At 36.0% G+C, this 15,580-nt stretch overlaps 1 long non-coding RNA gene across 1 annotated transcript in view; it reads right to left on the minus strand.

Moving 5' to 3' along the window:
- Positions 1 to 1,377: 1,377 nt before the first annotated feature.
- Positions 1,378 to 15,580, minus strand: part of LOC129046689 (uncharacterized) — a 47,649-nt gene continuing 33,446 nt past the window's right edge. Inside the window, exons 2-3 of the long non-coding RNA XR_008508385.1 lie at positions 4,567 to 4,800; positions 1,378 to 2,243 (exon numbers count right to left, since the gene is read on the minus strand). This is a non-coding gene — a long non-coding RNA (uncharacterized LOC129046689). The remainder of the gene's footprint in view (positions 2,244 to 4,566; positions 4,801 to 15,580) is intronic.

Raw genomic sequence — 15,580 nt, forward strand, 5'->3', positions numbered from 1 at the left:
AGCCCAAACACAAACACAAACTGACCAAACAAAAACCCACAGTCTGAAACTGAACATTTAGTGTTGAAAAGCAACAATCTTGTTGCAGCTTTATCTTTCATTAGGTATTAGAAAATAAATAATCTTATAATCAAAACAATATCACACCATTTATATAAAAGATTGCAGAAAGGCTTTATCTTTCCCTCAGGGCCCATAATCAAGTCTTTTTCCATGTAGCTCAGAGTGAAAGCCATAAAAGAAGAGAGAAGGTTTTAAGAGGTGGAGAAATTTAATTTGTGCTGCTTTTTAAAAGTAAGACCATATAATTATCTTGAAATTTTATATTAAGCCCAAAAATAAAGAAAGGCAGCCACAGAATGACAGGGAAAATATTAGTAAAATGTGATTCTGGGTGTAAGAAAATCCAGAAACTCTGTGTAGTGTATGAGAAGGCTGTTACACACTTTTCAGCTTTGAAAATAGAAACTTAAATTTCAGAAGACAATTATGTTCTTCCTTTACATTTATTGGTCAGAGCAAAGCTTGCCCAATGTCACTGTCTGAATAAATTACCTCATAAAGGAAGCTGGCGTGGAGGCAAATGTAGACTGTGATGGGGTTTGCATTATTTTCAGTGTCTCTAATACCCACAAGCAGTAACCACCAGCCAACACTGCCTTTAATATTTTGCAGATTTTAATATTCGGGTTTTTTCCCTAATTTGGAGTCAAAATTGAATACCTTTTTGAATTGAATCATGACTTTTAAAACGGGCAAGTTGAACATAGTGAACATTTTCTTTCACTTGTGTTTCTCCTATTTGCTATTTATTCCTGGAACATTATATATAAACAGGTTTTTCTCCCATTAGAATTATGATTTTGAAAATTCTGAAATTTGAGTCATGGTGGTTACCTAAAATTCGGTCTGGGGGTAGGTGTCATGATCCTTTAGTTCTACTTACACCAGGAGAACCAGACTGTTTTAAACACCACTGGGTATAATTTTGATGCCAAGCAGTTACCAAGAAGGCAACTGGGAAGCCTATATCATGTGATGTGTAAACTTTGTGCGTTGGAAACACCCTGGTCATCCAATAGTTGGTTCCACAGTTAGTTTACAGTTTGATTCTTTGACTGTGTAATGCTGCAGTGTGCTGTTAAAACAAGCAGATGTTCACTCTAGAGCTGGTTGCGCTTCATTTGTGAACAAAGTGATTCCCATGTGGATCACGACAAGGGATGTTCTCTGTCATAACTTGAAACTCAAGCAAGTCCAACAGATAAAAAATTGAATTGAATAACTGAAACAGAATTTGACCTACATGTTCCCAATATTAAGTTTTAGAAAGCATTTATGATCCATGCAAATGAAGACAACTCATGTATATTAATGCAATGCTTTTATTATAATCATCTTTGCATATGGAATAGTAAATATTGATACTATTAATAAAGTTAAAGCAAGATGGAATTGAATATTCATAATTTAGCTCACAGTACATTGCAGATGTTTTACACTGAAAATTAATTGTGTGAAGTTATATATAACTTTGATAAGCTTTAATTTGGCTGCTTTTTTATCTACAGTATGCTTATTCTGTCCTTGATTATCACCTTCTGGCAAAAAAAAAGTCATCTACAAGGTTTTCCATAAAAAAACCCAGAAGGCAGCAAGAATGATAAAAGAAAAGAGCTTAAATTGTTCTGATAAAGAAGATTATCAGATTAATTTAAACAACTTTTTAGTTGCTTCAGCACTGGAATGAAAAAATAATATTTGAATGCTTCTCTCTCTATCATAGTTGATTTTTCCTGCCTACTGGTTTAGTATGATTTCTGTATTGCAACTTGCTTTTCATTCTTGGTATCTTTCTCCTCTTTTTTTGAACCTTCCAGATTTCTAGAATTGCAGCTGAAACATCTTGTGCAGAGTCCCAATCCTTTGCCTGAACTTCCATCCTTATGCATCTGAGGTATCACCTCTTGAATATTGCTGGCATCAGATATTTAGTCTTTCTATGGATGTACAGCAACCTCCTTTCGAATTTCTCTCTATTGCCTCATTTCTCTTAAATTATTGTCATTCCCAGGGCTGCATTTAGACTTCTGGTCTATTTTTTCACTCTGACAAATAGCTCTTGTCTTCTGCAGTTCGACTTCAACTAATTGTCATTGCTCCCTCTGCTCTTTTCAATGCTTCTCTTTTCAATGTTTCACTTCTTCTTTCAATTCTCTTCTCAATCTTTCTTGTTTTCTGGGCTAATGAAAAAGAATTATAAGTTTAAAAACACTTTTAGAAGGAGAATTCACTTATCTTGAAACTAATTAATTCCACTCCCTTTCCACCACTGCTTATTTTTCTTTTCTGGAACACAGGCAGGAAAGGAAGAAGGCTTCATGGGCTCCCATTCTTTTTGCTTTGGTGGGTGGCCCCATGCAGTTTCTGCAAGGCTTGTGTTTATTTTGTTTTTTCTCTTGAAGAAGCAGTTTTATATAGAAAAGCATGATATATTCTCTAGAGATAAGTGTCCTGAGGTTTTTTCTTTTTGGCATTTGTTTGTTTTCTCCCTGCTCTAGACCAGATATGCTTGGAAAAATTTAGTAATATAGCTGCAATGGAAGTTCAGGTGTTTTAAGCTCCTGTATAACTCATTTTGCTTTCGAGATCAGCTACTAACTGATTCATATATGTAACTATATAAATTCATTACATGCACTCAAAATTGAATATATATAAATTAATATAAACTAAGGGAAGGAAGGATCTGCTGTTTGATTGCTAGTCTTTTTCATTCTTCAGGCAGAGGTACTTTGCTAACAAACAATAAATGGAAAGGAATTAAAATAGAAATTAAAAGTTAAAAACAGTCTTCAGGGAAACCCTCAAGTATACCTTAAATTACATTGATAAAGGCATATTTCAGTTTAAGATAAATAAATTAAGAGTAACTCTAATTCAGCAGGGTATAAAGCTCACAGATATATGCTCAGAGTGCATTTAACAAAAGTTTATCACTAAGTGTTCCTGTTTTGCACATCAAGCCCCCAGGTTCAATTTCTGGATGCCTGATTGCATTATCTCTGCCTAGCACAAAAGTACTGACCTGAAATTCTTGTTTAAGTGACCATCTAAGAATCCTTTTTTAAAATGAGTCACAAGCATTGACCAGATCCTTTTCTCTAGGGTAACATAAATTATGCTGTCAGAATTACAAATTCCTAAATTTTAAATAGTTTTCTGCTAAATTTAAAACACATATTTAAAAAATAATGTAAGAGTCCTATGAACTAATTCACACATAACCTAGAATTGTCAGCTGCTGCAGAAATATTTTCAACTGCATGAGGCAATGATGAGGAGGATACAGGTGAAAGAGAAAGGAAATATAGCTTTTTTTCCCCTTAAGCACATTTTAAATTTTATCTTTCTTGTTCATCTAGTAGAACCATAAATACCTCTATTTAGTGAATTATGGCCTTCCACTTGTTTAAGAAAAATTTCACTGATATTCTCACAACCCACATACCACTAACTAGAGCACTAGAAAAACCCCCACAACATCAAAACACAAACATCAAACAACAAACTTTCAGAATTATCAGCATTAACACCTGGGTAGCACTCAGTTTAGAAAAATGCAAAATCAAATTATCAAACACATAACATATAAAGTAACATTGATATCTTTGCAGTCTCAGAAATGCTATTAAAATTATAAGCACCGATGGTGTTGTGAAGTAGTAAATTATTTTTCTAGTGTTTATTCTTGACCTTCACAAAGCTGCAGCTGAACTAACATAATGAGGTTGTTTAAATGCCTAGGATGCTGATTATAGGTTATCCAAGTTTACATGATAACATGATATACAGTTTCCCTAAACATCTTCAAATCACTTTTTGCTCAGCTATACTCAATTTTTCTAGAAAGCAGAATGCTTGTGGGTCTCAAGCTTCATTCGAATTGTTCTAGTTAAATTTTTTTTTCTCTAATTTGAATCTGATTTTTTATTCCAGTCACAGTCTTATCTGTGAGGGACTGTGATAGCTCCCTGAATTTGTAATACAATTCAATTTCAAATTAATTTTTTTGGATACTTCTTCATTTTGTATTCTGAGTCCAGTCCATGTTTCTTATGTTTTTAATTTCTAAGGAAAAAGATCCTCCTCCACCTAAAACACAGAATTTTTCAGCAAGAAAAATGCTTTATTTTGCAACAAGTGCTCATAATTATGACAGGGTTCTAGGTTGTGAATCCCCAGTGGAGAAATAAAACACTTAAACTCTGTCTTCCTTTGGCTGGATTAACCAGGCCATGATCTCTCCTCTGAGAGCTTCTGGCTGTGGTCAAATAATGTAGTCTGTAGTTGCTTTTCTTTTCTTTCCTTTCCAACACTGCGGAGGAGCACATTAGGTTACTCACACTGCTCACTCCCTGCCAGCTGCTAATATAAAATGGTATTGCTCTCTAAGGAGACTCGTTCTGCATGTGTTTTTCCAAAGATCAGTGTAAATGTCTTCCCCTCTCCTACAGTTCTTTTTCAGCCTTACAGCAGTTCTGTACGGCCACGGTTTAGTTTTACCTTGGTTGTTCTGCCCTTCATGCACACACATCTTTCAAAGCGGGCAGCGCAGACAGCACCAGCTCTCAACCCTTGGAGTTCATTCCCTGCAATTTCTCACAGGACTGTGGAGCAGCTCTCCCTTGATGCCCTGGATTTCCACACAAAAGCCGATGATCAGCCCTGCAGCACGGCGTGCTGAGCTGCCCTGCCATACTCCCTGCTCCACTGGCAGCGCTGATCCGGTGTCCCCTGCTGAAACGTGACATGCACTTGTGAGATTGTGAAACGTCACAAAATTACATTCAGCAATTCAAACACCTGCAGTATCCTTTCCCTTCTAGTGCGTTTCACTTCCTACCCTTTAGGTTAAGATGTGTATTTTTATCTGGCTTTCTTTCATATGTGCATATTACCTGCTTCCTGTGCACACATGGTAAAGCAAGGGAACTCTGCAAACAGGCAGATCCAAGTCTAAGTAGGGACTAAAGTAAAAATAAATTAAATCAAATATTTGATTCTATAGTGGATATCTGATCACTATACACAGTTTAAAGGGAACTATTTGCCCAATTTCCTAGCATTTCACTTGAAGAAACTGGTATTTTTTCCCAAAGTAATTTTGCAGATCAGCTAAGTGTGCCCACTGAAGCCCTTTAGGTCTGAAGCAGTCAGAAGAGAATTGTAGTAAAAACTTGTATTTCTATTTAGCCACAAACATACTAATTGCTAAATGCAACAATAATGGAGAGGTCAACAAATAATAGGTACACAAAGTAAAGTTCTTTATCATGGTTTGCCTACAGAAAAAAATAATCTCATCTGGTTCTTCACATTCTCCCAAGGAAATAGTATTGAGTTTACTAAAGTTGCAACATCAATGAAACCAAAAGCATTATCCACAGACACTAAGAAACTGTATTCACAGGCAACTAAAACTGCATTAAAAACAAATCCAAAAGTAGTTTTAAATTTCTTATTACATCAATTTGTAGTTGTACTCAAGAAGAACTGAACAACCCTAGCTCTTGAGCAGTCCTGTGGTTGCTTTTACTGTGTTTTACATGCCTCCAGTCGCATTCCATGGCTAAGGGAGTAAGGGTACCTGTTGATCCAGCAGTTCTCCCCTCTGCTGGAGGGGAGAAATACTATGAGATTTACAACTACTGTTTAATCTACTTTGAAAATTAAATTTGATGGAATTTCATGCATCCATTTTAAACTGAAAACTTCATCTGGAGCAAAAAACCCTCATATTTTTCACAGATTACAATTCTTGTTAAGTGTCATGCTGCAAATTTGGATTTATTATGTTTTGGATCAACAACTGTATAATTATTTTTTGCAAAGAAACTTGATTGAAATGGAGAAACACAGGATACTGAACAAAGAAAGTCCTTTTTCAAACTAGGAAGTCAGACCCAAGATTTTGTTATCTGCTTTTCACCCAGACTTTGGGCTACAAATTATTCTGCAATTGTTTATTTAAAGGCCTTTCTGCTTATTCATGCATAAAAGACTGTGTAAAAACAAGCAAACAAACTAAAAACTAAACTAGCAAAAAAACCTTACAAAAGCAACATAAACATTACAGAAAAAGCTGATCTAAGGAAAATTCACCATCTAAAAATATATATATACATATACAGCTGTGAACTCTGTTGGGATTTAATCATTAATGCATTTGTAGCCAAGAAATGTCAGAAGAGAAATAACGTAGGCAGCACTTCTAAAACTTCATGTGCTTCCAAACAGGGACACCTGAGAAAAAAGATGAAAATTGAAACTGTTGCATTTGTTTAAAATTAATTTGATTACCTCATAGAAAAATTATAATCATATTACCAAACATTTAAATCTCAGTGGATCAGATTTCCCTCTTTGGGCTGATGGGACAGAAAGTTCACCTCAAGAACCAGAAAATTTTACAGCTCTTTCTTGATGATAAGGCAGCAAAGAGAACTGATGTGACAGCTCAGTCTAACAGAAGCAAAGTATTTTATTCCCCTCTGTAACACCTAGCAGGAAGCCATGCAGTGTCCACTGATGAGGTGAATCACTTTATCAAGGCTTTTACACATATTACATTTAAAAGACATGCATTAGATATAAAATCTTCTCTGTATTGCAGTACACACACACACAAACAAAAAAAATAATTTCAACTTTTTGTTCCACATTTGTCTTATATCAGCCACCAAAATAATCCAGAAATTCTTCCCCAGATTTCTTAATCCATCAAATATCATGACAATACATTCAGCCCTTTATCACGATATGCAAAACAAACATATTTCTTTCTTAACAGAAAATTAAGTATCCTGATCTCATTCCCATTTTAACTGAATGGGAATAAAATTATTTTAAAATAAATTATTAGAATAATGTTCTTGAAAATATTTACCAGCCACAAGAATACAATTTCTGCCAACAATGATTCTTTAGCTTGATGCAGTGTCAGTGAATCTGGCTAAGTTGTGAAAAGAGAAGAGGCTTTGACTTTTCTTTTTCATTTATTCCTGCCCGCTCCCCCCCCCCCCCCCTTTTCTGGTTTTAATTTTTCTTTTCAGATAAAATCTTGCATGACAAAGCACCTCAAGGGTCTGGAGGGAGCAATTATCACCATATTTCTTACACTTGCTCTTTTTTCCTCCCCTGTTTGTTTCACACTGTTCTGCCTCTTTATTTTTTTACTTAAGAAGCTTTCTGGACAAGAAGTACATTGTTTTCCAGGACCGGAAAATGCTTTACACTGTAGATACATACAATTGCAACATACAATTACCATTATAAATAATGGAATCTAATTTAATAACAGTAATCTGCAGAGGCTGTTGAACTTGTGGAGCTACTTAAAGCCCTTTACATAATACACAAAATCAAATAAAAGTGAAATTTCTTTCAGCAAAAGTGACTCATTTTATATAAATTGTAAAGTGAATTTTCTCTGGTTTTAATCTCACAAGATCTTAATGCCTGCCTGTTCTGGCCCCCTAGAATTCTGATGTTGATTCTACAGAACTTTTCCAAATATAAAACAAAGAATTCAGAGTTTGTTTGATGGCATTCTTCTGGTAGGAAAACCTTTTCCTTTCTTACAGATGTTGCATAAAACATGAATGCATTCTTTCCACTCTATCCCATTGAGACCAGACAGAGAGATTTGCCCTGGAGCAGCCCTAGTTCTTCAGATTATTTTGCTTGTTATGCAGAGGGTACATTTCTGTGTTGTTTTTTCATGATGCTACTTCACTTTGGCAGGTAGGTGGTATTTCTTTGGATCCAAAAATGCATCACACAATGCAGCAATGTTTCACACAAAGCAGTATTCAGGAGCCCCATTTAATGCTTGCCATTTTCAAGTGAGTGATTTTTTTTAATAGCTCTGCTCCATGTTTCTTGTGGTTTATACTGTACTTTTATGAGTCTCAAATGGGTATCTTGGATATATATTTTACAGTCAGAAAATTCTAAAATCTGGTAGCCTATTCAGTTCACAAATCATGAGAATCAGACAGTTCTTTCAACCTACATGTTTGCAACTAAATCACTCAGTTTTCTTTATGAACAGGGTTTTTCTCTGTGGCTATGACAATCTTTAATCTCTTTCTGTTCAGAAATCACATCTCCTTCAGTTTATTTTTAATGTCAGCAATAACAGCTATTGATTTTCTCATCATCCAATTTACCACACTTGACACATCAACAATTCACAGCATAGGTCTCAATTTTCTCCTCAAAGCATCACACTTTACTCAATATACATTCATTCACCTGGCCCTCTCGGTGGGAAGAGTAAGAAGAATCATCCAATATCTCAGAGTGCTCACCTGGAAGACACATTTTTTTAATGAAAGGGATGCATAAGATCTAAAAAATCAGGGAAAGACTGATCTATAGGATAACCAAGAATAAATAACCAAGAATTCCTTAGTCAAATGATTTTATGATCTTGCCAATGAATTTGTTCCATGTTACACTACATAAAACAAACTGTTACTCCCACATGGATTCCAATGGCTGCTTGTACATTTGGTGTAAGTTTGAGAAGACATCAGAGTCTGGGCCTTCCTGTCGCTGGCCCATTTTACCTAAACAGCACTGCGAGATTGTTTCTGAAATTTAGGAGTGATTGCAACCAAAGATCTAGAGAATAAATTCAAGCATGTCCATGTTAACCAATTGAAATAAACTTTCAAGTCACTCTATGTGTAAACATATTTTCTTTTCTTTTTCTTTCTTTCTTTCTTTTTTTTTTTTTTTAATATAGTTTGGCTTTTATTCTGAAGTGTCTAATCCTTTTTAGAGTTACACATTAAAAAATCCTAGGCTTTTCACTGAATCCTGGGTTTTACCCTGGAGTCAAATACCTTCTGAAGCTAAATTTGGCAATCCTTCACTTGTGTCCCCAAAGTCCCAAATGGGATCTAATCCAAAGTGCTCGATAAGATAAAAGCATGAAATCTGTCTTCTAAAAACCACATATTACCATTTTCTCTTCTTATATATAACTATAGCTCTCACAGCTAGGTATTCTAGCCAAAAAGTAATAAATTGGTTAGGTTGCCTTCCTTGTGAAGATCTTCTCAACCCCACTTGAAATTATAGTAATCTGAACAGCAAAGATAGTTGATATGAAATACATCAGTGTTACCTTGTCAATCAAAACCTTAAAAAAATTTTGATGGCTGTATTTATGAAGAAAATGTATATTTTTCTAAAAATTTTTTACCAGTCTTCATAAATTGATTATATTATACATTCTGTCCATGAAAAAAAAAATCCAATTTTTTTATCCATAGAGTTAGATCCAGATAATGAATTAAAAAAAAAATCAAAGAAAAAACCCCACAATAAAAGAAATTAGGTAATAATAAAAAAAAGAAAAAAGAAGAGAACTAATATTATGCTCAAATATTAGAAATTAATGAAATATCTTACCAAGGTTCACAGCATTAGAGTTTTTGAGCAGAATTTTTATCCTTTGATACTTTTGTTGTGCCCTGAAAGGCTGGTCATTTCCTTCAGTGGCCAAACACAGAAGAGAGGGTGTTCTAAACATAGTTATCTGAATTTGATAATTTTTCGCATCACAAAATTAAAGCCAGATGTATTTGTGTTATCGTTAACCAGACAAAGACATCACTGTTATAAAACTGAAGATACAGTAAGAGTTCTAAAAGTTTCTAGGTAGATGTGTATAGCTGAGAGATAAAAAAAATACCAGTTTTAAATGAAAGTTTCTGCTTTTGTAGTGTATCTATGGTGATTTATTAAAGAATCAAAGCTTTCACTTATAAATTTTTTGAAAATCTCTTTGGAACATAGTTGAGGACAGAAAAAGGGCAGATGTGAAAAAAAGGGGGAGGAACATTACTGGGAAAGATTTTAAAAGCCATAGCTTGAAATGAGCACTTATTTTGTGTGTTGATAAAATGTAGTCAAACAGAACTTTACTAAACTAAAAAGCAGTTCATAAATGACACAGGAAAAAACCAACATTAATTTTGTGTGTAAACCTTCCTCTCAACAGATTATTGCATTTGAAAAGGATTACAAAATCAGAGAAGTTTAGGAAAACAACTAAGGAAAGAATAGAAGGGGCAAGTGTAACCAAGCTCAACAAAATTCACAGTAGAGTGCAGGAGAAATTAGATAGGGCAAGCTCTACCTCACCAGGAACTATTTTTCAAAATTTTACCAGTTTCAGAAACTGTGAAAAAAGAGTTATAAGCAACCAATATATTCAAACTGAGAGAAGTGGGGAAGAAATTGCTCACAGAGCAGTTGTCAAGATGTCAAGCTGTCAAGTTGTCGCAGAGTAGACAAAAAATACTTGAAAGTTAAATTCTGTTCTAATTAGGATAGTTATCATTTGTCAGTGAGCTACTAATAACTTTCAATTATTTTTACTAAACTGAGAAAGAAGGGGTGTCCACCCTTTGAAAACCAGATTAAAATTTTATAGTTTCTTTTTTTTAATATTAGTGATGACTCTTCTGATCCTCTGTCAAGCCAAAATTGAAAGTCAAAGAAAAAAATAAAGCACTAAAAAAAAAGCCCCAGATAAAAGTCAACCAAACATAAGTATCAACAAACAAAAAAATACAACCTGAGGTAAAGAAAACAAAACACTGAGTCATTTGGTTAAAATACAGTAACACAGGGGTGGAGGAAGGGGAAACAAATTCGAGATTAACATCTCTACCACATTTCACCAAAATTACTTTCCCAAAATGGAAAGAAACAAGAAGTACCAGCAGAACCACCAGCCTACTTGGCACTAGTTATGTGGCAGCCAGTTCATATATATTACTATTACTGCCACCATGTTTCTAAAAAATGTAGAAGAACTGAGAAGAGTCCAGAGAAGAGCTGTATGGGATAAAAGACATCTATAAAATATAGGACATCAAAAGATTTGGATATTCCCTGCTGAGGAAAATGGGAACATAAAGTTAGCTAAATTCCTAATTAAAAACATTCCTATGGTTTAATAAAGCAAAAAACACCTAACAACAGATAGAAATAAATACTGAGATCAACTCAGAGGTTCTAGAGACACTTCCGCTGTAAGTGCTTAAAGAGAAAGAATAAACTTTTATTCTTGAATCTATTTCAAAAGGTCTACGAAAACATCATTCTGCCTCCCAGCTGGGGAAATCTTGATTGTCCCTGACAATCCTAAACATAAAACTCTATTTTTCATTTAGCGAATTGAGATAGATTAGTTTAACACTCCATGTTTTTGGAAGCCTATTAAATGAGAAGAGATAATGAGACAGTTTTTATGCAAAAACCTAGAAAGAAATGAGTTTACATCTATCTAGTATCAAGAAAGCTTACAGACCCCAAGCAACTATTGTGGAAAGCTGAATTTTCTTTTCACAACCAAGCATATTTTTCTGAAGGTTTCAGCATGAGCATATGTAGTGTGTTACATGACAAGTTGAAAATATTTAACTCATCCAGCAATTATCAAATAAAGCTATTTCACACTGTTAGCATAAAAACCCATCTATGATCTAAGCAAACAATATTGTTAACAGGTTTTAGCTTTTAATTATAATCCAAGTTTTACAAAGGGGGAAGACTCTTTCCCAAAGATCAAACATTTCTTGATATAACAAGAGGTATTTGTGTTCATTGTCCCAGTAAATGGAGGCATAAATCTGAAAGAAGCGAATCAGCTGCTTTAGATTAATGAGACCTGATCATGACTTTCTTGAAGGTCGGTCACTTTTGAACCTATGGGTGACAGCAGTAACATATACAAAAACTAAGTCAAATTCAGAAGTTGGTTTCTACCAAATGTGGAATGGCTTTACACATCTTCAGTTGCTTAACAGGGTGAACATTTACTTTTTTTCCAGAAGAAAGTGCCTTTGAATGATGAAAGCTGCTGATAAAAGGGATGAGAGATAATATACTTGCAATCTTCCAGCTTTCTGCTTTCTTATCCCGTTGAGAGCTAGTCACGAGACAGGTCTATAGGAATTTGCATTGGACACTTTCAAAATACTTACATAAAAGCTTTGGGCATGAGCTGGGAAGAAACTAGCAAGTCAGTAAATGAAAAAGCAGCTTTTATGTGGTATCTGCCTGCATTAAATCAGAAAACTGTAACACCTGTGAGCTAAAGACCAAGTACAGACAAATATCAAGCTTTGCATTGCTCACCACACCCTCTGCAACTGTTGTAAAAGAGGTTATCAACATGAGATACAAATTAATGAATATTTTTGTTTTGGTTACCTACCATGTAATACCTGGCGGACAAAAAGCCCTGATGTTAAATGGACTTAATTGATCTGTCAATATCATGTGAGATGAAATTTAATATATTTTCATTTCACACAACACTTCAATGCTTCAGTAAATGACAGTGATAAAGTATTTGGATATTTTCTGGTTAAATTTTATTTTTACACTGGAATTATTTCTCTTGAATTTTCATGTAGACACATTTGACTTCATGCTTTATGAACATCCCATCTGTAATCTCTCAAGTGTTTTGCTAGACAGCATTTATGAGTCTACAGCCTGCTATCTAACACTTTAAATCCTATTGGCATCAATCAGTGTGCAGCTTTTCAAAAGGGTGGTTAAAATAGTGCAGCAGTGTGGCTGCGAGAGAGACGTCCAGCTAGCTGGCCAGCACCGCTAGCAGCACAGGGGGCACTTGTCCCGATAGCTCGCTTCAGGACAGCGCCCAAGGCCATCGCCCAGCGTTACAGCTGTGGGCGTTGCCTTGTGCAGGACAAGGCCGTATCGAAGCCGCAACCAGCGGAATGAGACGGGCGGCCTCCAACTGCGGTTAATCGAGGCTTTAATGAACCCCAGGGGAACCAGCAGGAAGAAACTGAGAAGAAGGGACTACAGCGGTTTTTAAAGGGTGGAGGATGTAAGGGAGGTGCCAGTCCTTGGACCAATAAAGACACAGTGGGGAGTGGGATCCAAAGGACTGACATGGGGAAAACACCAGTGGGGACAATTCTGAGGAGGGGCCCCGGCCCCTGGACCAATCATCCAACTCTCCAGCTGGAAACTTCTAGCAACAAAGGTGGGAGTGGAGAGTGACTGGCAGGGCACCAGGGAGGGGTTGAGGAAAGGATACATTGGTTTCTAGGGAAACCTGGGGCGGAGTTTTAAGGGATACAATGACAACTGGGGTGGAGTTAGGGTGACAGACACTAACAGCGAGGGGAGGGAGAACCGGGGCAGAACCATTACCAAACAAGGGGGGAGAACAGTCCAACTTTAGCAGAACACAGTACAACAGAATAGAATACAATAAAAAATAATATTTCATTTGGAAGGGACCTCCAAAAATCATCCAGTCTGACTGTCTAAGCACTTCAGGGCTAACCAAAAATTGATAAAAATTATTAAGGTCTTTGTCCAAACACCTCCAAAATACTGACAAACTCATGAACCACCTCTTAAGGAAGCATATTCTAGAATTTGACCACCCTCTCAGTAAAGAAATGCTTTTTAATTGCCAGTCTAAACCTCCCCCAACACAGATTTGGACCATTCCCACACATCCTACCAGTGGATACCTGGAAGTGCTCAGCACTTCCCTTGCCACTTTTCCTCCTCATGAAGCTGCAGAGAGCAGTGAGGTGACCTCTCAGACTCCTTCTCTCCAAGCTAGATGGACACAGAGTCCTTAATTCCTCCCCCCAGGACATGCCAGCCATCCCTGTCACCAAATTTGTCACCTTCTCTGGACATGTCCAAGGATGTTCAAATCCTTCTTGACGTGTGGGGCCCAGACCTGCACCCAGGGTGAGCCCCCCCAGGCTGAATGCAGGGGGACAGTCACCTCTGTTGGTTGCCTGCTCATGCTGAGCTCAGGGCACCTCAGAGAGGGGTTGTGCCCTCAGGGTTCCCTCCACACTGAGAGCAGCACCCCGTAATCTCTCTCTGCAGGGCCGCCTGTCAGCCACTCCTCTACCCATTTTACTCATTCCCAGGGTTTCTCTGTCCCAGGTGCGCAATCCATCATTTGGACTTCTTATATTTCATGCTACTGATGGTGCCCACTGCTGCAATCTAAAGCTGTTAACTGAGTACTAGATTCAGTATTTCTCAAAATAAAATATGAGACATTAAGGAGGCTATTAGTTTGTACAGTTTTACAGAACTCATTATAGCTAAAATGGTACTTAACTCTAAATATTAACTAGGGATTCCAACCTAAATTTAAAGCAGATTGAAGTTTGTGGGGTGAAGAAGGAAAAGGAAGGGGGGGGTAGTAAAGACAAGAAGATCAAAAAAAATAGTAAGGTCTGAAACTGCTTTCAGTTTTTTCAATTTTTTTTTTCACTTCTAGCTTTTTTCATGTCACAAGTCAGTTAGCAACAAAGGTTTTAAGTATGTGGAGAAAGAGTTGTTACCTTTGCATTTTCTTTGGATGTCATTCTGCTTTTTTAAGACTAGCATATGTACATATAAACATTCCTCCACTTCTTTCTTTCATCTCAAAGATATGCCTTTCTTTTCAAAGGTTCATAAAATGCTTTGATATGCTTCATAGGCTAAACTACTCAGCTTTATACATGCATATTTCCTTGGAGAACCTTCAGCATATTTGCTGATATTAAACATTTCCTTTTTAAAACAGAAATATCTAGGCAAATGGCAATCCTCTGTAATGGTTTCATGTAGTGGAAACTTTGATGAAATTTGAAGAGTTTTAAGGAAAACAGCAAGTCTGTCACTTTGCTTATGTGACTAATAGCTTTTAAAATAGAGATTGATTAATTTTGTGGCTATGGAATAATTTGAAAAGATAGCTAAATTTTTTAATAGAAAGCACTTTCTCATTTTTCAAGCAGAATAAGTAAATAGGTTAGCTGATATTATTATGAGGATAAAAATGTGTTAGTCACTTTGGGGATATTTGAACTCTGCAGCAAACACCAAAGGAAAACTTAATTTTCATTAAACTGGAAGAAATTCAAAGTGTATTTCAAAAGTAATTAAACACCACAACTAAACTTACTAGGTCAGGTGTGGAATCACAAACTTCTAAAACCTATGCATTCAAAATTTCTTCTGAATCAAAGCAGAATAATGAGGATTTTTTCCGCATGCAGTACAATGAGAATGGTTGCATGAACTGAATGTGCAGTGGCACTAATTAAAGGGTTGTCCTACTCTACTTCCTTGGAGCAGTAGACCAGATGTCTTGGAGGAAGAAACATTTATATATTTATGCACCATACCCTATTTCATTTGACCCTTCCATGCCTGAAAACCGCCTGATGAATTCTGCCTATTAAAAATATGATTTTAGGATTAATATAAGAAATAACCTAATTTAATAATCCCTATTTTCTGTTCACTGAATAGTGAAACTGAAACTAGTGTCTGATTCAGTGGGTATCTCAGTGTGGCTTGCTATTGCTCTTGCTTATACATAATCCATAACATCTCATGAGACTACAAGAAAACTATTTTAGTGCACTATAAGCCTAGTTATAACAATAGAAACATTGCATATTTCTTGCAAGAGGTTAGTTCAGTG

Source organism: Molothrus ater, chromosome 4, assembly GCF_012460135.2.
Source record: "Molothrus ater isolate BHLD 08-10-18 breed brown headed cowbird chromosome 4, BPBGC_Mater_1.1, whole genome shotgun sequence".
Classification (NCBI taxonomy): Eukaryota; Metazoa; Chordata; class Aves; order Passeriformes; family Icteridae; genus Molothrus; species Molothrus ater.